The sequence below is a fragment of the Felis catus genome, chromosome B4 (assembly GCF_018350175.1).
Source record: "Felis catus isolate Fca126 chromosome B4, F.catus_Fca126_mat1.0, whole genome shotgun sequence".
NCBI lineage: Eukaryota > Metazoa > Chordata > Mammalia > Carnivora > Felidae > Felis > Felis catus.
The window spans coordinates 101,951,194-101,971,983 of NC_058374.1; the positions used below are offsets into that span (position 1 = coordinate 101,951,194).

At 35.4% G+C, this 20,790-nt stretch overlaps 1 long non-coding RNA gene across 1 annotated transcript in view; it reads left to right on the forward strand.

Moving 5' to 3' along the window:
- LOC123386655 overlaps window positions 1-20,790 on the forward strand; it is a 41,972-nt gene that overhangs the window by 14,753 nt on the left and 6,429 nt on the right. The window contains exons 2-4 of the long non-coding RNA XR_006600891.1: window positions 8,262-8,310; window positions 9,276-9,508; window positions 16,865-17,035. This is a non-coding gene — a long non-coding RNA (uncharacterized LOC123386655). The remainder of the gene's footprint in view (window positions 1-8,261; window positions 8,311-9,275; window positions 9,509-16,864; window positions 17,036-20,790) is intronic.

Consider the following 20,790-nt stretch of genomic DNA (forward strand, 5'->3'; position numbering starts at 1 on the left):
AATTAGCATATAGTAATATGTTATGCAAGATATTTGGGAAAAGAATAAGATGGGGAAATTATCCTGATATATTTTTGATTAGTTGATTGAGATATAACTGATATACACCACATATATTTGAAGTGTATGGATTGATTAATGTTGACATAATATGTATGCATGAAACTATCACTATAATTAAAACAACAGATAAATCCATTAGCCTCAAAAATTTTCTCTTGCTCATTTATAATCCCTACCCACTGCTGCCGATCTCCCAGTAGCCACTCATCTGCTATCTTTGTAGCTTTCATTTTACATAAATAGAATTATACAGATGTGTATTTTTTGTCTGCTTTCTTTCACTTAGCATAATCTGAGATTCATCCATATTTTAGTAGGCATCATTACTTTTTTTGTTGTTGCTAAAGAGTATTGGTGTGGATATACCACAGTTTACTTATTTTTTCACCTATTAGTGGACATCTGGGTTGTTTCCCATTCTGGGTTATTACAATAAACTGCTATCAACATTCACGTAAAAGTCCTCATGCAGATTTATGCTTTTTTTCTCCTGAGGAAATACCTAGAAGTAGAAGGTCTGGATCATATGCTAGGTGTTATGTATAACTTTTTAAATGAAAATTGCCAAATGGCTTTTCAATGTACATAATTGTAGCATTTTATATTCTCACGAGCAGGTTATGAGTTTCCAGTTTACTCACATCCTCACCAACTTTTGGTGTAACCATTCTTTTTAGTTTCAGCCATGCCAGTAAGTTTGTAGTGGTATTTCACTTTGGTTAGATTTGCATTTCCTTAATAACTAATAATTTTGGGTATCTTTCCATGTTCATATTGGCCATGCAAATGTCTTCTTAGGTGGTGTCTCTATTCAAACATCATGCCTATTTTTCCATTGAGTTTTGAGAGGTAGCCCTTTCCTCTCAGCTTTTGGTGCCAACTCTATCCTCTGTAATAAAGGAGGTGGCCTATTACCTGGGACCTTCACCCTCTGGGCCTATGTTGGCAGCAGCAGCCCTGTGGGCCTCTGAGTCACCCTAGAAATTATTATTTCTTTTTGTCAAAGGATAACACATGTCCATAGCCAAGTAGCTCTGTTGGCCCATTTCCTGCCTGTAGGGTCCCGGAATTCTGGCAGCCTTCTTTATTTCATCCCATCTCTGTCCCCTTCCATCCAAGCTGGCAGTATTTCTGATTAAGTGGTTGATTGGATATATGAGTTGCATGTCTAATCTCTACAGCAAAAGTTTGTACAGCCACTGGGGCCCAATTTCAGAGCCCACTATCTGGATAGGCTGAGAATCTTCCAAGTCATCAAGTTCTCGTTCCATTTTGCTTAACACTTCCTCTTTTAACTTATTTCTTTTCTACCACATTGGCCATAAGCAGGAAGGAGAAACCAGGCTGCATCTTCGAAACTTGTTCCTCAGCTGATTTTACCACTTGATCACTTAAAGTTCTACTTTCTATCCAATGGCAGAAAATAATGCAGCCAAAATTTTTGCTACTTCACAAAATAATATATGTCTTTCTGTGCATTTAAATATATATAGTAGATAAGTGCTATCATACTGTCTTATTCTTTCCCTTCAAAATACATTTTAAACACTGTCCTGTTTTGACTCACATATACACACATAAGCACATGCATGTATATAATTCTTTTTAATGTTTGCGTGTTAGTTTTATAATATGTAGGTTTACGTTCTTCTCCATCCCTTAATAGTTCTGTGCTCTTAGAACAAGTTACTTAGTTTTTCCCTACCCCAATTTCCCTATCTAAAAACACTGATGCTGGTAAAATATCTACCTCAAAGGTTGCTTATAAGAATTGAATTATAATCCTATGGAGCCATTAACACAATATTTGGCAGATAGTGAGCACTAAATAATTGTTACCTATCAATATTTCCAAGGTTTTAGGCCAGTGCTTATGCCCTAACCCTGTGACCAGAAATCCTGGACAAGAGCAATTCCTTTTGGCTGTTAAGAATGAGATATTTCTTGCACATACTCTCTAGGCTCTTGTTAAGTCCTCATATACGTGGCACTTTAGCCACTCAGGTGATCATAAAATTTACCATGGACGATGTGGAAAAGCAATCACATTCTGGATTACAAGGCTGTCACTTCTCACTGTCCTTGCTGTTTCCCGCTCTATCCATTGTCTGATCACATGGCACCTCTGAAACTGACAGCCTCTGACACATTGCCCAGAAACATCTTGCTGTGAAATAGCTATGCCACTTCTCAGTGGCCCTGATATTCAGGGCCTGTAATATGACATCCTTAAAGGTTTCCACCCTCAAGGCAGGAAAAAAAAATCTTCAATTCAAAATGAAATTGTATTTAATTCAGTTAATTTTATTTTTGGCGAAGGAGATAAAGATTGACAGGAGATCAGAGTGTAAGATTTGTACAATCCCAGAAGGTGGTAAACCATTGCTTTGAAGAGCAGGTTAGGGAGCAACTTATTCTCATTTAAAATTTATTACTAAAAATTTGATTAGTCATTAGATTTATCAATTTGATTCATCAATTTTCAGCCAAGTAAATTGTCAGTGAAGTGGAACTATATAGTGTGTGAACCCTAATCTGCTAATTTAATCTATAATCAAGATGTGCATTTCTTAAACCATCTCCAGTTCAAATTCTCTAGTGAGATTCTTTTGGGCAGGCATGGAAAATAACTTCATGTCAGTTAATTTTCAGTTTCCATGTATCAAATCACAATGGTGTTTAAGTTTGCAACATCAATTTTGAGAAAACAGAATTCAAGGATTCCACATCATTATATTTGTTATGCTTACACAACTGGCACTTATTTTTGAGAAATAAAATGAGATTTTGCTCTATTTTTGAAACTGGGTACAAGCCAATGTAAGCTTAAAGATGTAGCATGTTCCTTGGCTTTTCAGCCATTTTTTTAGAGAAGTTTGCTTTTGGTGGCTGCATGAACGTGTCTCCCTTTGCTCCACAGCGGCAGTTAAAAATCCATTCGAAGGTTTTAAGCAAAGTTCACTTGATTGTAGGTCAGTACCCGGTGGATAAATCACAAAATTGCTTCAAATAACGTACGTGATTTGCTTTTTCCCTGCTGAGGAGAAGCTCTAAACTGAGAGAGCATGAAGTAAGGATTGTTTCCTCACCCCTAAGGTTAATGCCCCTGTCACAGCTGAAGTCCCCGTCAAGGAAACACAGAGAAGTAGCTTAAAAATGCAACTGTTTTCATCAATCTGCCACAGGCAGCAGAAAACAAACGATTGTGGTTCCTATCTTCGCCAGTGGCAGAGCATTTGTTAAAGTACAAAGATAAGAGAAGAGAAAGGGACAAGAAATCCCTTGGCAGAGAGCATGAATGAAATATGCCACCAAAAGTGCAGGGCCTTTCAAAAATAATCTCTTGTGATCACTGAGGCCTGTTACGGTGGCAAAGTGGAATGTTTTGGTGAATGTGTTAGGTGAAAATTCCCTTCATAGCATTAGGCTATTGACCCCCTGCTTCGAGAATAATCTTTCTCAAGCACCATTTTCATCATGTCATCCCTACTCAAGGACCCTTATGGAAGAGCACCCTGGTTTCTACCATCTTAAGTCCAAACTCTTCGCCCTGGCATCCCCAGTGGCTCTCTCCAACTGATTCTTGCCTCTATTGTACCAGCAAACAAGCCCTCTCCAGTCCATTCAAATATATTGGCTTGCTTTCCTTTGCATAGTTTTTTCCAGAAACTAGCTTTTTTTTTTTCTCCTCATTCTTTTCCAGCCTTGAATGTTCTCTTTATTCTCCATGTGCATATTCCAAATACACTCGTGCATATACTTCCATTCCATGCCTGTTGAATTCTCTAAGATTAGCTTAGAAACTGGCTTCCCTCAGGATGTCTTCTCTGGCCATACTCCTATTTATTTTCATCCTGTATCACTCTCAACTCATATTTTGCACTACTTTTATTTTTAAGTTTGTTTACTTATTTTGAGATAGAGAGCACAAGAAGGGGAGGGGCTGAGAGGTAGAGAGAATCCCAAGCAGGCTCTATGTTGTCAGTACAGAGACTGATGTGGGGCTCAAATCGATGAAATGTGAAATCATGACCTGAGCCCAAACTAAGAGTCAGATGCTTAATCAACTGAGCCACCTGGGCTTGGGCTTTTATATAAATATATAAATATATATTTAAATACATAAATATATATAGATTTAAATACATAAATATATATTTAAATACATAAATATATATAGATTTAAATACATATATATTTAAATACATAAATATATATAGATTTAAATACATAAATATATATTTAAATACATAAATATATATTTAAATACATAAATATATATAGATTTAAATACATAAATATATATTTAAATACATAAATATATATATATATTTAAATACAGAAACATATATTTTATTTAAAAAAATTTTGTTTTCAATGTTTATTTATTTTTGGGACAGAGAGAGAGACAGAGCATGAACAGGCGAGGGGCAGAGAGAAAGGGAGACACAGAATCGGAAACAGGCTCCAGGCTCTGAGCCATCAGCCCAGAGCCTGACGTGGGGCTCGAACTTACGGACCGCGAGATCGTGACCTGGCTGAAGTCGGACGCTTAACCGACTGCGCCACCCAGGCGCCCCCAGAAATATATATTTTAAATATATATTCTGAACCGTGAATTCCACTTCTAAAAATTTGCTGCCCCAAACTGGAGTCAAAATATAACAATGGTAGCATGTTTCATGTTTATTTTACCAACGACTTGATCATCATTCATTTTTTTATTTATTCAATAAATCTTTATACTTATTATGTGTCAAGAATATTGCTGAATTCTGAATCCAAAAATAGTTAATTTAAGACCAGTATGTTGTACAAGTGCAGAAGTTCAGGTAAAACTTTCTGAAATAAAGCAGCCTCATCTTAACCTATATGTGACTATATTTGGGACAAACGATGAATTTCTGGGAAAGAGGAAGCAAGATCAAGAATATCATTAATATAAAGTAATAAAAAATTTTATGGGATGTCAGAATATAAATGTGATTCTTAAAAACCTCAACCCTAACTTTTTGCTAGCACAATCATTTTTTTTTTCCTCATGGGCAGGTTTGCTGAATGCAAGTTTATTTTTAAAATTTGATTCCTATAAATAAATGCCATGCCAGGTATTGCATGTTATAGAATTATTTAGAATTTACCTGGTGGTCTCAGAAACTAAATAAAGGTTATTACCTTCCATGGGTCATAGAATTTACACATGCAGTCACTTACTCAATAACCTTTTCTCATTATCTTCAACCTTTCACTAACATTTCTGGCTATTAATCACTTCCTCTTCATTAAACTCTCTCTAGCATCAAAGTACAATATTCCAAGATTCATCTCTTACCTCCCTGATAATTTAGTATCTTTTTTTCCTCGTCATTCCTTGTAAATATAGAGAATTTCCATGTTTTAGTACTTGCTCATTGCTTTTCTCTCTGTATTTTCACCCATGTATGTTCTGTGAAGACGGTACTATTCCTTTTCCTAGATCATCCTCAAGAGAAGAGAAAGCGTTCAATGAAACTGATGAGAATTTGAGACATCAAATGGGTCACAGTTATGGGATGAGGTCACCCCATTGCAGCTTTCCCTTTTGCTCAGCTCTACTGCTAGTCTTCATGGGATGAGGAGCACTGGGTAAAGTCTAGATGTTTGGAGGCAGATGTCATCCTTGTACTATTCTACCTCTGCCTTCTCTGAGAATGTAAAGAGATGGATAAGTTAATCCAACATTCATTCTTTAGGTGCTGCCATCTTGCTTTCAAGTGCTTCTGTGACTCTGTATCTTGTTCATTACCTGGATCTTTGCTGATGCTGTTCCTGAAGCGCCAAGGCTAATTTATCTACACTTGGAGGAGGCCTTTTCCTCTCTTGTTTCTCTTCTTTTGCATAGCAAACTGTCTAGGCAATCTGAGGACCAGATTCTTAGACCACCATTATATATATTATATAATATATAATGTAATACAAAAGTGCAGCTGATATTATAGTATTGAGAAATAAATACTTTAGAACAAAAAAAAGGCTTAACATGTGACAAGTCAGAGTTTCAATGTATAGACTTTTAGTCTGTATGGATGGATCCAATTATTTTTATTAACATGTCTTAATCCTTTATTTTGTTCCCTTTTAATTTGTTTTGTTATCTTCAGGCCAACTTCAAAAATAGTTAAGTCTTGTATGAGCCACAGAACATAACTATATGAGGTTTGGGGCTTAAATGTTAGTTTTATATATTTAAGGTGATAACTCTACTTTGGAAGCTATGTTGGTCAGAGTTCTCCAGAGAAACAGAACCAACAGATGTGTATGTGTGTGTGTGTGTGTGTGTGTGTGTGTGTGTGCAGAGAGAGAGAGAGAGAGAGAGAGATTGATGGATTTGATGGATTGATTTTAAGGCATTGGTTTGTGCGATTAAGGAGACTGACAGGTCAGAAATCTATAGGAAGTTCACGTAAGCTGAAGACTCAGGGAAAATCCATTTTGCAGTTCAAGTCCAAGGCAGTCTGCTGGCAAAATTTCTTCTTCTATGTTCTATTACAGTCTTCCACCTTACAGAGGGAAAGCTTCTTTACTCATATTTAAATGTTAATCTCTACCAAAAACCATCCTCCCAGAAACGTTCAGAATGTTTTACCACTCATTGGAGCATCAAGGTCCATCCAAGCTGACACATAAAATTAAAGTCAGAAGTCAAAAGACAGAAGTCAAAAGTTCATCTTTGCCTTACTTTAGACCTTCTTAAAATTTAAGGAGGGAAGTGAGTCAAAGGCTAATTTTTTAAAATTCATATGACTTGACTAGACTGGTGAATCACCATCCCCACTACTGCCAGCCCATCACAACCACCACGTACTCTAATATTGGCTCTGCATTATTCACTAAAATGTTCCTAATTCTGTTTATTTTTGAGAGGGAGGGAGGGAGAGAGAGAGAGAGAGAGAGAGAGAAAGAGAGAGAGAGAGAAACAGAGTGCGAGTGGGGAGGAGCAGAGAGGGAGGAAGACACAGAATCCGAAACAGGCTCCAGGCTCCGAGCTGTCAGCACAGAGCCTGACCTGGGACTTGAACTCATGAATCATGAGATCATGACCTGAGCTGAAGTTGGATTCTTAAATGACTGAGCCACCCAGTCACCCCTAATTCCGAATATTCAGCAAATACTAAAACCTAAGTGTCCATTGGCAAATGAATGGATAAATAAAACATGCCCCCCCACACACATACATACACACACACACAAATATTATTCAACCATAAAAAAGAAAGAAACCCTGCCTTTTGTGACAACTTAGGTGGATCTTGAGGGCATTATAGTAAGTGAAATAAGTCAGATAGGAAGACCATATTATCTCCCTTATATGTGAAATCTAAAAAAAAGAAAAAAGAAAAAAAAGATTGCTGGTTATCAGAGGTGAAGGGTGGGTATGTGTGAAATGGGTAAAGGAGGTACAAATGCTCAATTATAAAATAAGTAAGTCCTAGGGATATAATGTACAGCATAATGGCTACAGTTAATACTGCTTTATATATCTGAATATTGCTAATAGAGTAAGTTCTTATCACAAGATGAGTACAAATGCTCAATTATAAAATAAGTAAGTCCTAGGGATATAATGTACAGAATAATGGCTACAGTTAATACTGCTTTATATATTTGAATATTGCTAATAGAGTAAGTTCTCATCACAAGATAAGAAAATTATAACTATCTGTGGTGATGGATGTTAACTAAACTTACTGTGGTAATCATTTTGCAATACATACGTGTAGGAAATCATTGTGTTGTACACCTAAAATAAATATAATGTATCTCAGTAAACAGCAACAACAAATATATACTATTTATTGGGTTCTTTGCATTGGTCCTGGCCGTAGCACAGCAGCCTGTTTGTAGACCTTGCATCCTATTAAGGGCCATAGACAACAGTAATTAAATAAATGAACATTAACATATACTATATTATATATCACCTTTATAAAAACCACTATGAAGAAAAGTTAAGCAGGGTTTTGAGTAGAGAATAGTAGAGAAATTATTTTAGACAGTGTGGTGAGGGAAGCCTCTCTGTGAAGGTGATACTTCTGCTTCAAGCATGAACCTAAAGAAGTGTTGGGACGAACGAGGCAGGTATATGGGAAAAATATGTTCTATTCAGAGAACCTAGCAATTGAGAAGTCCTGAAATGGTTTAAACTTTTTATATTCTAGGAATAACAGAGGCCCATGTGACCAGAACAGAGTGAAAGATAGAGAAGAGGTAAGAAATGAGGTCAAAGGTAGTTAGCAACAGGTTGTGGTTGGGGATTTTAGGGATCTGAGACGTACATACAAACAGGTTGCTAAGATGATTTGATTAATGGACAGAGAGAAAAGGAATTTTGGACCTTACTTTATAAGCCAAAGTTTTCAAATGTAAATTCATGCCTGGACTTGTCAGATAAGGAAAATGTGTGAGGCATGTTGATGGAAACTTTGGTGACCTGGAGAATAAAGGCCTTGTCATAGGTGGGCTTCTGGTACCAAGTTCTAACTAGTTATCATCATACAGGGAATTCAGCTCACAAGTTGCGTGTTTGACACTTCTGATAAAAGGGCTTGGTATGCTAATCATTAGGAACATGTGTTTATTAAATCTCTTTTCTGTGCCAGGCATTGTAGAAGTAGCTTTCATGCATGTTATCTCATTAAATCCTATTATATTATATCATGGGTATTTTGATATGTACTTTCTTTTTTTTTTTTTTTTTCAACGTTTATTTATTTTTGGGACAGAGAGAGACAGAGCATGAACGGGGGAGGGGCAGAGAGAGAGGGAGACACAGAATCAGAAACAGGCTCCAGGCTCTGAGCCATCAGCCCAGAGCCTGACGCGGGGCTCGAACTCACGGACCGCGAGATCGTGACCTGGCTGAAGTCGGACGCTTAACCGACTGCGCCACCCAGGCGCCCCGATATGCACTTTCAAAGAACATAGCCATGATGAAGGCAGTGCCTAACTTATAAAATCTTCAGCAACCATGGCAATCAATTGGAGGTCTGGATTGACCAATGCCTTGTCATACAGTTAAGTCAGTAAGATGTGTATAAACGGGACTCATCTAGTTTGTCTGAGCCACCATGGTTTGATAGCTATCAGGTAACAGAGATATATCTTTTAGCATAAATTTCAAAGTTGCCTTCCAAGAACTAACTATATACTTTCAACTTCTCATATATGCCAAGGTTATTAAATAACTGGGAGTAAGAGGGTCGTTTCCAGATGGATTTCCTTCTTGCAAGCTATGCTATGAGCTCTACTCCTGGAAGGTAAAGGGCTAGGGATATTGATCCATCACCAAAAGCCTAGGAGGAAAGAATGGTTTCTACAGGATTAACCAAGAAAACATTTGTCTCCTGAGCCTGAATCCCATTTGGAAAATCTTACAAGTCAGAGATGGCTGAGTTGATGGCAGGAGGTAAGTAGAAGCTGCTACTGAAGTATTATCTGATTATAGAAAAGAATGCAGGGACCATTTGTATCTGTATAAATGAGTGCAGCAGCATGGATTATTCTTGATCTTGTACAAAGAGGAAGAAAATTAATATTGCTAGATATCTACTGACTAAAGGAGCACTAAAAATTGAGCTGATACTACATCATTTGTGTCAAGGGAAATGCAAGTAAAGGGGTCCCAGCAAAGGCAGATTTCGGAAGAACAAATATTCCAGGAGAGAGTCAGTTTAATCATTGGCCAGGGTCATAGAACTTGAAACTAGTTTATGACATTAGCAATCAAGGAAGAATTTCACAACTCCCTTATAGTTCTCCCCTTGTGTTCCCCAACCTAGGAAAGTGTCAGCTTCCCTCATGACAATGATGATGTATAGAACACACAAATGAGTGTTGATTATCAACAATAACATAAAGAAATATTAATGGTTAATCATCTTTAAATCAAACCACTACAGTTTAACTCATATATAACTTGTCTTTGCCTGAAATAAAAAAATATCCCAGACTTCCACAGACATTCTTTAAAGCCAGGAATTGGGAAACTTTTTGTGTAAAAGGCTAACTAGTAACTGCTTTACACTTTTCAAGCCAGATGGTCTCTGTCCCAAGTTTTCAACTCTGCCATTTTCAGTATGAATGTCTCAAAAGACAATGCATAAGTGAAGGAGAGTAGCTATGTTCCAAGAAACATTTATTTACAAAAATAGGCAATGGGCTGAATTTGTTCTGTGGGCCATGCTTTGCCAATGTTTGCCCTAAGTGGTGGAAGCAACCATATTCTTGTTATATGTGAGTTGTCTCATTATGATATCCTGTAAATAGTGAGTAGTCTGATTGCTGAGTAACCAAAAGTCATAGCTACTTAGTTTAGCAGTAACTAAAACCTTTACTTGTCCAAACTGTGCTTTTTCCCCCCTCATTTCAAGTGCAAGAATTCAAACTTTTTATTACCACTCTATTAATTTTACCTTTTCTCCATAATATTTGGTGACACGTACTACTTTCTGTGATTTCATTTACTTGACTTTTCCACTAACTAAACCTGATGTTGTTTTCTTATCCAATAAGATAAGTTGCCATTTGAATCAATAATACACCTGTAGATCAGTGTACCTTTAGATTTCTTATATAAACAATTCTAGTGGATCAGTTGATAGTCAAACATCCATGAAGCTTTATAATCTGGTAAGTAGGTTAAGGGACAGAAAGGATCATTGTATCCAATAAAATCTTGTCATGCCTTAAGATTTCAAGTTTCATTTCAAGGACTTTGTCATTAGATTTTCTAAAAACAAAGACATAAACAACAGTTGCACTTGAGGTAAAAAAAATTAAGCATAAGAAATAAATTTAATCCCTATCATTTGTAACATTGCCTGTCCTAATTTTATTAGTTTATTAGGCATTAGGTATGAGAATCTTATGAGGCATTTGTTTTTTTTTTTAATGATTTTTTTAAAGTTTATTTATTTTGAGGGAGAGAGAGGGAGAGAGAGGGAGAGCACAGATGGCGGAGGAAGAGATAGAAAGGGAGAGAGAGAGAATCCCAAGCAGGCTCCTCACTGTCAGCCCAGAGCCCAATGAGGGGCTTAAACTCACGAAACATGAAATCATGCATGACCTGAGCCAAAATCAAGAGCCAGACGCTTAACCCACTGAGTCATCCAGGCACCCCACTAATGAGGTATTTCATTAATTGATTCTCAGGATGTGACTCAAAGTAGAACTGTGTATTATATATCTTGATGGATGTAAGAGTAAAATGACTTTGGAAGTACACCAAGCAGATAACAGCAATTATGGAATCAATCATTGACAGAATATTTAAGTAAATTATTGGAATAGAAGATTATTTGATCAGAAAGTAAATTTATAGTATGATGTTATTCTTGATTGCAGAGAGATAAAAATAGATAATAAAGCAAATATAATGAAGGTTAAGTTAATTATTTAAGGGGGGGAATCTATAAGTTTGAAAGTTTTGTACTTTTTGTTGTTATTGTTTTGATATTACTAATATTTGAGTTAGAGTGAAAATGCCTTCATTTCATTCTCATAAATAGGTGTTAGGTATAAAGCCCACATTCTGGAACTTCAAAAGAGAGGGTTTTTTTCCTCCAGTACTATGTAAGATTAAAAAAAATAGTCTTCTCTCCATAAAATTTTCAGAAATATTCTGTAAAATACAACATTTCAGATGCACACCTAAATTCACATGAAATTAATGGAAAATACTCAGACTCCAAAATCAAAGAAGTTAGAAAACCAGAGTTCTCAATTGAAACTGAGGCTGTATCTGCCCCAAGAGTCTCTACAGATCTCAGAAATCTAGAATTTAGGACTGTAAAAGCCACTCAGAGTAGAACAAAAGAAGAAGAAAGTAAAGAAGAAAAAGAAAGAAAGAAAAAAGGAAAGCCATTAACATGGTGGAGAAGTAGGGTGACCTAAATTTGCCTTCTCCCTCAACATAGCTACATAAATATCAAATCATTGTGAACACCAAGGAAATTGATATGAGGACTGAAAGAACAAAGCTGCACATCTACACATAGAAACCCAACCACCTAATGGAAGGTAGGAGCTGCAGAGAGTTGATTTGGGGGAGAAAACAGCCATGGGTACTGAAGAAGGAGGGAGTCCTGACCAGAGAGAGGAACAAAAGTGAAAGGGTGAAAAAATTGTAAAAACACCCGCAGAGGATTGCACAAGAAAACTCTTCCCCAAAACCATTGATGGAGAAAGGAGAGGGGTTTAATACCACGAGTTTTTTATAAGCAGCAGAGTGCAAAGTCTGAAGTTTTAGAGGTAGAGTAGAAAGGAACAGAGAACATCACCAGAAACACCAACCCGACAGGTAACACGATGGCACTAAATTTATATCTATCAATAATCACTCCGCTGTAAATGGACTAATGCTCCAATCAAATGACATAGGGCATCAGAATGGATAAAAAAAAAAAAAAAAAAAAAAAAAAACAAGACCCATCTATATGCTGCCTACAAGAGATTCATTTTAGACCTAAAGACACCTGCAAATTGGAAGTGGATGGAGAACCATCTGTCATGCTCATGGATGTCAAAAGAAAGTTGGAGTAGCCATACTTAAACAGAAAAACTAGATTTTAAATCAAAGACTGTAAAAAGAGATGAAGAAGGGCATTACATTATAATTAAAGGGCCTATAAATCAAGGAGTTCTAACAATTGTACATATTTATGCCCCCAACTTGGAGGCCCCAAATATATAAATCAATTGATAGCAAACATAAAGAAACTCATGGACTGGGGCGCCTGGGTGGCGCAGTCGGTTAAGCGTCCGACTTCAGCCAGGTCACGATCTCGTGGTCCATGAGTTCGAGCCCCGCGTCAGGCTCTGGGCTGATGGCTCAGAGCCTGGAGCCTGTTTCTGATTCTGTGTCTCCCTCTCTCTCTGCCCCTCCCCCGTTCATGCTCTGTCTCTCTCTGTCCCAAAAACAAACAAACGTTGAAAAAAAAATTAAAAAAAAAAAAAAGAAACTTATTGACAATTACACAATAATAGTAGGGGAATTTAACACCCCACTTACAACAATGGATGGATCATCTAAGCAGAAAATCAACAAGGAAACAATGATTTTGAATGACACAGTGGACTATATGAAATTAACAGACATATTCAGGGAGCACCCTGGGTGGCTCAGGTGGTTATGTGTCCAACTTCAGCTCAGGCCATGATCTCACAGTTCATGAGTTCAAGACCCATATTAGGCTCTGTGCTGACAATTCAGAGCCAGGAGCCTGCTTTAGATTCTGTGTCTCCTTCTCTCTCTGCCCCTTTCCTGCTCTCTGTTTCTCTCTCTCTCAAAAATAAATAAACGTTAAAAAAATTTAAAAAACACATATTCACAACATTTCATCCTAAAGCAGCAGAATACACATTCTTTTTAAGTGCATGTGGAACATTTTCTAGAATCACACACTGGGTCACAAATCAGACCTCAACAAGTACAAAAAGACTGAGATGATACCATGAATATTTTCAGACCACAACACTATGAAACTCAAACCACAAGAAAAAGTTTGTAAAGACTACAAATACATGAAAGTTAAAGAACATCTTGCTAAAGAATAAATGGGTTAACCAAGAAATTAAAGAAGAAATAAAAAATTATATGGAAGCAAATGAAAATTAAAATACAACAATTAAAAACCTTTGGGATACAGCAAAGGCAGCCCTAAGAGAGAAGTATAATGCAAAACAGGTCTACTTCAAGAAGCAAGAAAAGTCTCAAATACACAAGCTAACCTTACCCATAAAGGATCTAAAAAAATAATAACAAATAAAGCTTGAAGCTAGCATAATAAGGAAAATAATGATTAGAGAAGAAATAAACAATTTAGAAACGAACAACACCACCACCACCACCAACAACAACAAAAACAGTAGAACAGATCAATAAAATTAAGAGCTGGTTCTTTAAAGAATTAATAAAATTTTTAACCCCCTAGACAAAAAGAAAAGAGAAGGACCCAAATAAATAAAAGCATGAAAGAAAGAGGAGAGATCACAACCAACACCACAGAAATACAAACAATTATAAGAGAATCTTATGAAAAAAAATATACCATCAAACTGGGCAATCTGGAAGAGATGGACAAATTACTAGAAACATATAAACCACTCAAAGTGAAACAGGAAGAAATAGGTAATTTGAACAGACCCACAACCAGCAAAGGATTTGAAACAGTAATCAAAAATCTCCCAACGAACTGAAGCCCAGGACAAGATGCATTTCCAGGGAAATTCTACCAGACGTTTAAAGAAGAGTTGATACCCATTCTTCTCAAATTATTCCAAAAAATAGAAATGAAAGTAAAACTTCCAAACTCATTCTATGAGGCCAGTATTACCTTGATTCCAAAACCAGACAAACATCCTACCAAAAAGCAGAATTACAGGCCAATATCCCTGATGAACACAGAGTCAAAATTCTCAATAAGATACTGGCAAATCAAATCCAACAGTACATTAAGATAATTATTCATCATGATCAAATGGGATTTATTTCTGGGATGCAGGGGTGGTTCAATATTTGCAAATCAACCAATGTGATATGTCACATTAATAATAGAAAAGATAAGAACCATATGATCCTCTCCAATAGATGCAGAAAAAGTATTTGACAAAATACAGCTTCCATTCTTGATAAAAATTCTCAACAAAGTAGGTATAGATGGAACATACCTCAACATCATAAAGGCCATATATGAAAGACCCACAGCTAATATCCTCAAAGAGGAAAAAATAAGAGCTTTTATTTTATGCTCAGGAACAGGACAGGGATGTCCACTCTCATTTTTACTATTTAACATAGTACTGGTGTCTTAGCCTCAGCAATCAGACAACAAAAATAAATAAAAGGCATCCAAATCTGCAAGGAAGAATCCAATTTTTACTATTTGCAGATGACATGATACTCTGTGTAGAAAACCTGAAAGCCTCCACCAAAAAATTGCTAGAACTAAGACATGAATTCAGCAAAGTGGCAGTATATAAAATCAACATACAGAAATCTGTTGCATTTCTATACACCAATAATGAAGCAGCAGAAAGAAAAATGAACAAATTGATCCCGTAAACAATTATCCCACAAACCATGATACCTAGGAATAAACTTAGCCAACTAGGTAAAAGATAGGTACCCTGGAACCTACAGAAAATGGATGAAAGACCTAAACGTAAAACAGGAAGCCATCAAAATCCTAGAGGAGAACACAGGCAGCAACCTCTTTGACCTGAGCTGGAACAACTTCTTACTATATACATCTCCAGAGACGAGAAAAACAAAGGCAAAAATGAACTTTTGGGACTTTATTATGACAACAAACCTCTGTACAGCAAAGGAAACAATCAACAAACTAAAAGGCAGCCTATGGAATGGGAGAAGATATTTGCAAATGACGTATTTGACAAAGGGTTAGTATCTAAAATCTATAAAGAACTTATCATACTCAACACCCAAAAAACAAATAATCCAGTTAAGAAATGGGCAGATAAAGAAATTGTGGTTTATATACACAATGGAATATTACGTGGCAATGAGAAAAAATGAAATATGGCCTTTTGTAGCAACGTGGATGGAACTGGAGAGTGTGATGCTAAGTGAAATAAGCCATACAGAGAAAGACAGATACCATATGTTTTCACTCTTATGTGGATCCTGAGAAACTTAACAGGAACCCATGGGGGAGGGGAAGGAAAAAAAAAAAGAGGTTAGAGTGGGAGAGAGCCAAAGCATAAGAGACTCTTAAAAACTGAGAACAAACTGAGGGTTGATGGGGGGTGGGAGGGAGGGGAGGGTGGGTGATGGGTATTGAGGAGGGCACCTTTTGGGATGAGCACTGGGTGTTGTATGGAAACCAATTTGTCAAGAAATTTCATATTAAAATAAATAAATAAATAAATAAATAAATAAAAGAAATGGGCAGAAAAAATGAATAGACACTTTTCCAAAGAAGACATCCAGATGACTAACAGACTCGTGAAAAGATGCTCAATATCATTCATCATCAGTGAAATACAAACCAAAATCATGATGAGATACCATCTCACACCAGTCAGAATGGCTAAAATTAACAACACAAGAAGCAACAGATGTTGGTGAGGATGCAGAGAAAGGGGAACTCTCTCGAACTGTTGATGGGAATGCAAACTGGTACATCCACTCTGGAGAACAGCATGGAGGGTCCTCAAAAAGTTAAAAATAGAACTATCCTATAATCCAGCAATCACACTACTAGGTATTTACCAAAAGGATGCAAAAATATAGATTCAAAGGGGTACATGCACCCTCCTGTTTATAGCAACATTATCAACAATAGCCAAACCATGGAGAGAGCCCAAATGTCCACTGATTGATAAATGGATAAAGATGTGGATTACTCAGCCATCAAAAAGAATGAAGCCTTGTCATTTGCAGTGACACGGATGGAGCATATATTATGCTAAGCCAAATACGTTAGAGAAAGACAAATACTATATGATTTCACTCATATGTGTAAATAAAAAAAAAAAAAAAAACCAAAACAGATAAACCTATGGGAAGAGGGGAAAAGAGAGAGGGCAACAAACCATAAGAGACTCTTAATAATAGAGAATAAACTGAGGGTTGATGGAGGGAAGTGGGTGGGGGATGGGATAAATGGGTGATGGACATTAAGGAGGGCACTTGTTATGATGAGTACTGGGTGTTGTATGTAAGTGATGAATCACTGAATTCTACTCCTGAACCCAATATTGTACTGTATGTTAACTAACTACATTTTTTTAAAAAATTTAGAGAGAATGAAAAGACTTAGGCCCAGGATAAATAATTGCGGATCTACACAAACCTGGGACCCTTAAAAGACTACATACAGCCAGTGAAAAGGAAGTCTGAAAATAAATCTACTTATTGCGCTAAGGAGATAACGAGGAAATAAGTCTGTGGTGATCTTCAACATGGAATAAAGTAAGTTCCTGAGAGTTAAAATTCATAATACTGCTCTTTTACAAGTTTGAGGTCTGCATTGATATTATATGTAAGGTTCAGAAAATAAGATAAATAAATAAATTGCAGTGGTCTTAAGTTCATAGCTCCCAGAGTTATGTGACGGAAGTAAAAGCCATTTTTTTTTTTTGAGAGACATACCTTCCTGCTGGGTCTCAAGGAATTTATACAGTTAAAGCCACATGAAACATAGATTCACAAACCAAATTACAGAGCACATAAGGAAATAAACCACCTTGAGTGAAAGTCATCAGAAGCAACAGTCAGTATAATTAAACTTGTAAGAATATATTTTCATTGGAAATCTCAGAAAAAGAGTATAAAACATGTATTAGATATAAACAGAAAAAGAAACTACAAATTAAGCAAGTTGTATCTGAAAAGAACAAAGAGAATTTGTAGCAGTGAAAGCTATAATTTTTTTAAATTAAAACTCAATGCATAATGAAAGTATAGGCAAACTAGCTGAAAATAGAATTAGTGAACTGGAAAATTAATTTGAAAAACTTACATAGAATATAACAAAATAAAACATACACCAATTAAGAAAATACATTATTCTCAAGTATACATAAAACAGTATGCTCTCTAAAACAATTGCTCTCTCAATAAACCCCTTTAGATACAAATAACAACAACAACAAAAGTTTAAAAAGAGCAACTGGAAATTTTAAAATACACTACAAAGAAGCAGTACTAAAAAATTTAAAAATAATTTGAATTATACTAACATTATATATCAAACCTATGAAAAAATAGCTGAAGTGAGGTATGGAAGAAACACACCTTAACCATTTGCATTGGATAAAATTATCAGGCTAAACATCTAGCTAAAGACCTTAGAGAGAAAACAATAAAATACATCTAAATAAAGCATAATAACTGAAAAAATAAAGATAAAAGCAAATATTAGGAAATATCAATAAACCATAACTTTGTTTAAAAATAAAAAAAGACTGACAGACAATATTTAACAAGAGTAATCAAGGAAAAAATGAAAAGACGTGAATAAATATTACTAATTTTTTTAAAAATATAATTACAGAGGCCTGGGTGGCTCAGTTGGTTAAGCGTCCGATTTCGGCTCATGATCTCACGGTTTGTGGGTTCAAGCCCGGCATCTGGCTCTGTGCTGACAGCTCAGAGCCTGGAGCTGTTTCGATTCTGTGTCTCCTTCTCTCTCTGTTCCTCCCCCACTCGCACTCTGTCTCTCACTGTCTCAAAAATAAATAAACATTAAAAAAATTGAAAAAAATATAATTACAGATAAGCTAGAAAATAAAATCAAACATTAGAGAAAACTCTACATCCTTAAATTTGAAAATACATAAAACAATAAATTTCCTAAAACAAAGTAGCTTATTTAATAATGACTCAAAAAGAAATAGAAAATCTGGATAAATTGTAGATCAAGAAAATTTAATCAGATTAATGTGTAGCTATAAATATGCCAATCAAATACTTTAACTATTAAACTACTGGTCTTATATTATTTTACAGACAAATTCTAAAAATTACCCCAAATACAGAAAGTCCTAATGGTGTAAATTGGATAAAAAGGAGTAATAGTCCCAAATTCTCCTTTGAGACTAGTGTGATCTTGATGATGTTTAAATAGTCAAGGACATAAGAGAAGAAAATTATAAGTATATCTAATTTGAAAAGACATACAAAAATCCAAAATGAGAATGATTAAATCCTTTCTAACTATATAGGAGACTAATGTATCAAAGTATTTATGCCAGCAATGAAAAAATTATTTTAAATTAGATAATTTGTCAATGTAATTATCCACTCTGATTGAAGGAAATAACAATATAGCCATCTCAACAGACTCAAGAAAAACATTTGATGAATTTTAACATTCATTAATAGTAATCATTAATGATAAGTAATCATAAACTTCTATTAAACTGGGAAGAGATTATAAGTCCCTTACTCTGATAAAGACAGACTACTTATAATTACAAAGCCTCATTGGCAAAATTTATAAACATTTCCTTTAGAGTCAGGAGTAGGCTGATGAGTTCCATTGTCACCATTTTAATTCTACCTGGGACTGAAATTTCTGGTGATCATGAAAATAAAAGAGGAGTAGTAAAGGAGAACAAAGATTATAAATGATAAAAATATATATAATCATTCGTGGATTATTTGTTATCCACATAAAAGGCTCAAAAGAACCTAAAAAAATATTAGAAATATAGGAATATAGCAAGATGGCCTGACACAAGTTTGGTAAAGAATCAATGGCTTTTCTATGCAATTTTCAAAAATACATAATTTTAAAATTTCACTTGTATTAGGAACAAGAATGTAAAATCCTAGCTATAAATGCAAATTATGCTTGAGATCTCCATGGAAAAAGTAACACTTTATTTAAATTAATTAAAAATGTCTAAAAGAATAGTAGAGAGATATATCACATTAATGGCAGTCCTCATTATCTTAGAAATGACAGTTTCTTCACTACAATCCAAATCAAAATTCTGATTGGGTTTTTCATGAGCTTGACAAGCTAAATTAAATGTGTGTGCGTGTCTGTGTGTGTGTGTGTGTGTGTGTGTGTGTGTGGAAGAGCAGATGGGCCAAAAATAGACAACTCAATCTTGAAAAAGAATAAAAGGAGATGAGAGTTTCCAGATTCCAAGATTTATTATCAGATACTTATAAGATACCAAGACTTATGAGTAAATCATAAGCATGCATCTATGAAAATTTGATTTATGACAGCAGAAGCATTACAGATTGAGAAGAAAGGGTGAACTATTTAGTAAAAAGTGGTGGTTAGTCAATTAGTTAATCAGATGGAAAATGAAGCACAGTTATCTTCCCCACCTTGCAACACACACACACACACACACACACACACACTCCAATTACAGATTGATTAAAAATATAAATATGAAAAAATGTGCAGAAAAATCCTACAATGGCTTTTGTTGCAAAAGGACATGTCAGGACAAAAAAAAAAAAAAAAAAAAAAGAAAAAAAAACAAACCAGTAACCATGAAAAAAAAAAAAGACAGTGAAACTTATTGCATTAAGATTAAAAACTTCTTGATAGGTGATGGTTACAAGGCAGGCACAGGGAAAATATGTTGCAATGCCTGTAAGTGACAGAGGATTGGTGCACAGACTATATGAGAACCATTTCCAGGTTAATAATAAGAAGACACAATCTAGTGGAAACATGGCAAAAATGGGTCTTGATGGAAGAGATAAACGCCAAAACACAAAATATTATAGGAAGATTGTCACTTGCACTAAAGAGAATTCAAGCTGAAACCGTAATCGTATATAATGTTATACCACATTGGCCAAAACATAATTTAATGATTCAAAAAGATAAATACATGAAAACTGTACTACTAACACAAATGTATTTGGTACAGCCTCCTCTGAGAGAAAGTGGACTGTACATTAGATGGTAAATAAAAACTGAAAATAGCCTATGATATTCCACTTCCAGGTTTATAGAGAAACTCGTCACACAAGGAGACATGCGTAGTAGCTATGTTATAACAGCCATAAAGAAGCATAGTCTGTTCATTTAATGCTATATAGAAGGGCAAGTAAATGTCCTAGAGCAACATATGTTCACATTGATGTATTTCACAAACTATATTGAATAAAAATATTATTTCATAAAGATAGTAAAAATAAAGGGATAGTAAGAATAAAGTGTGCCTGAGAAAACACGTAAACTATTTTGG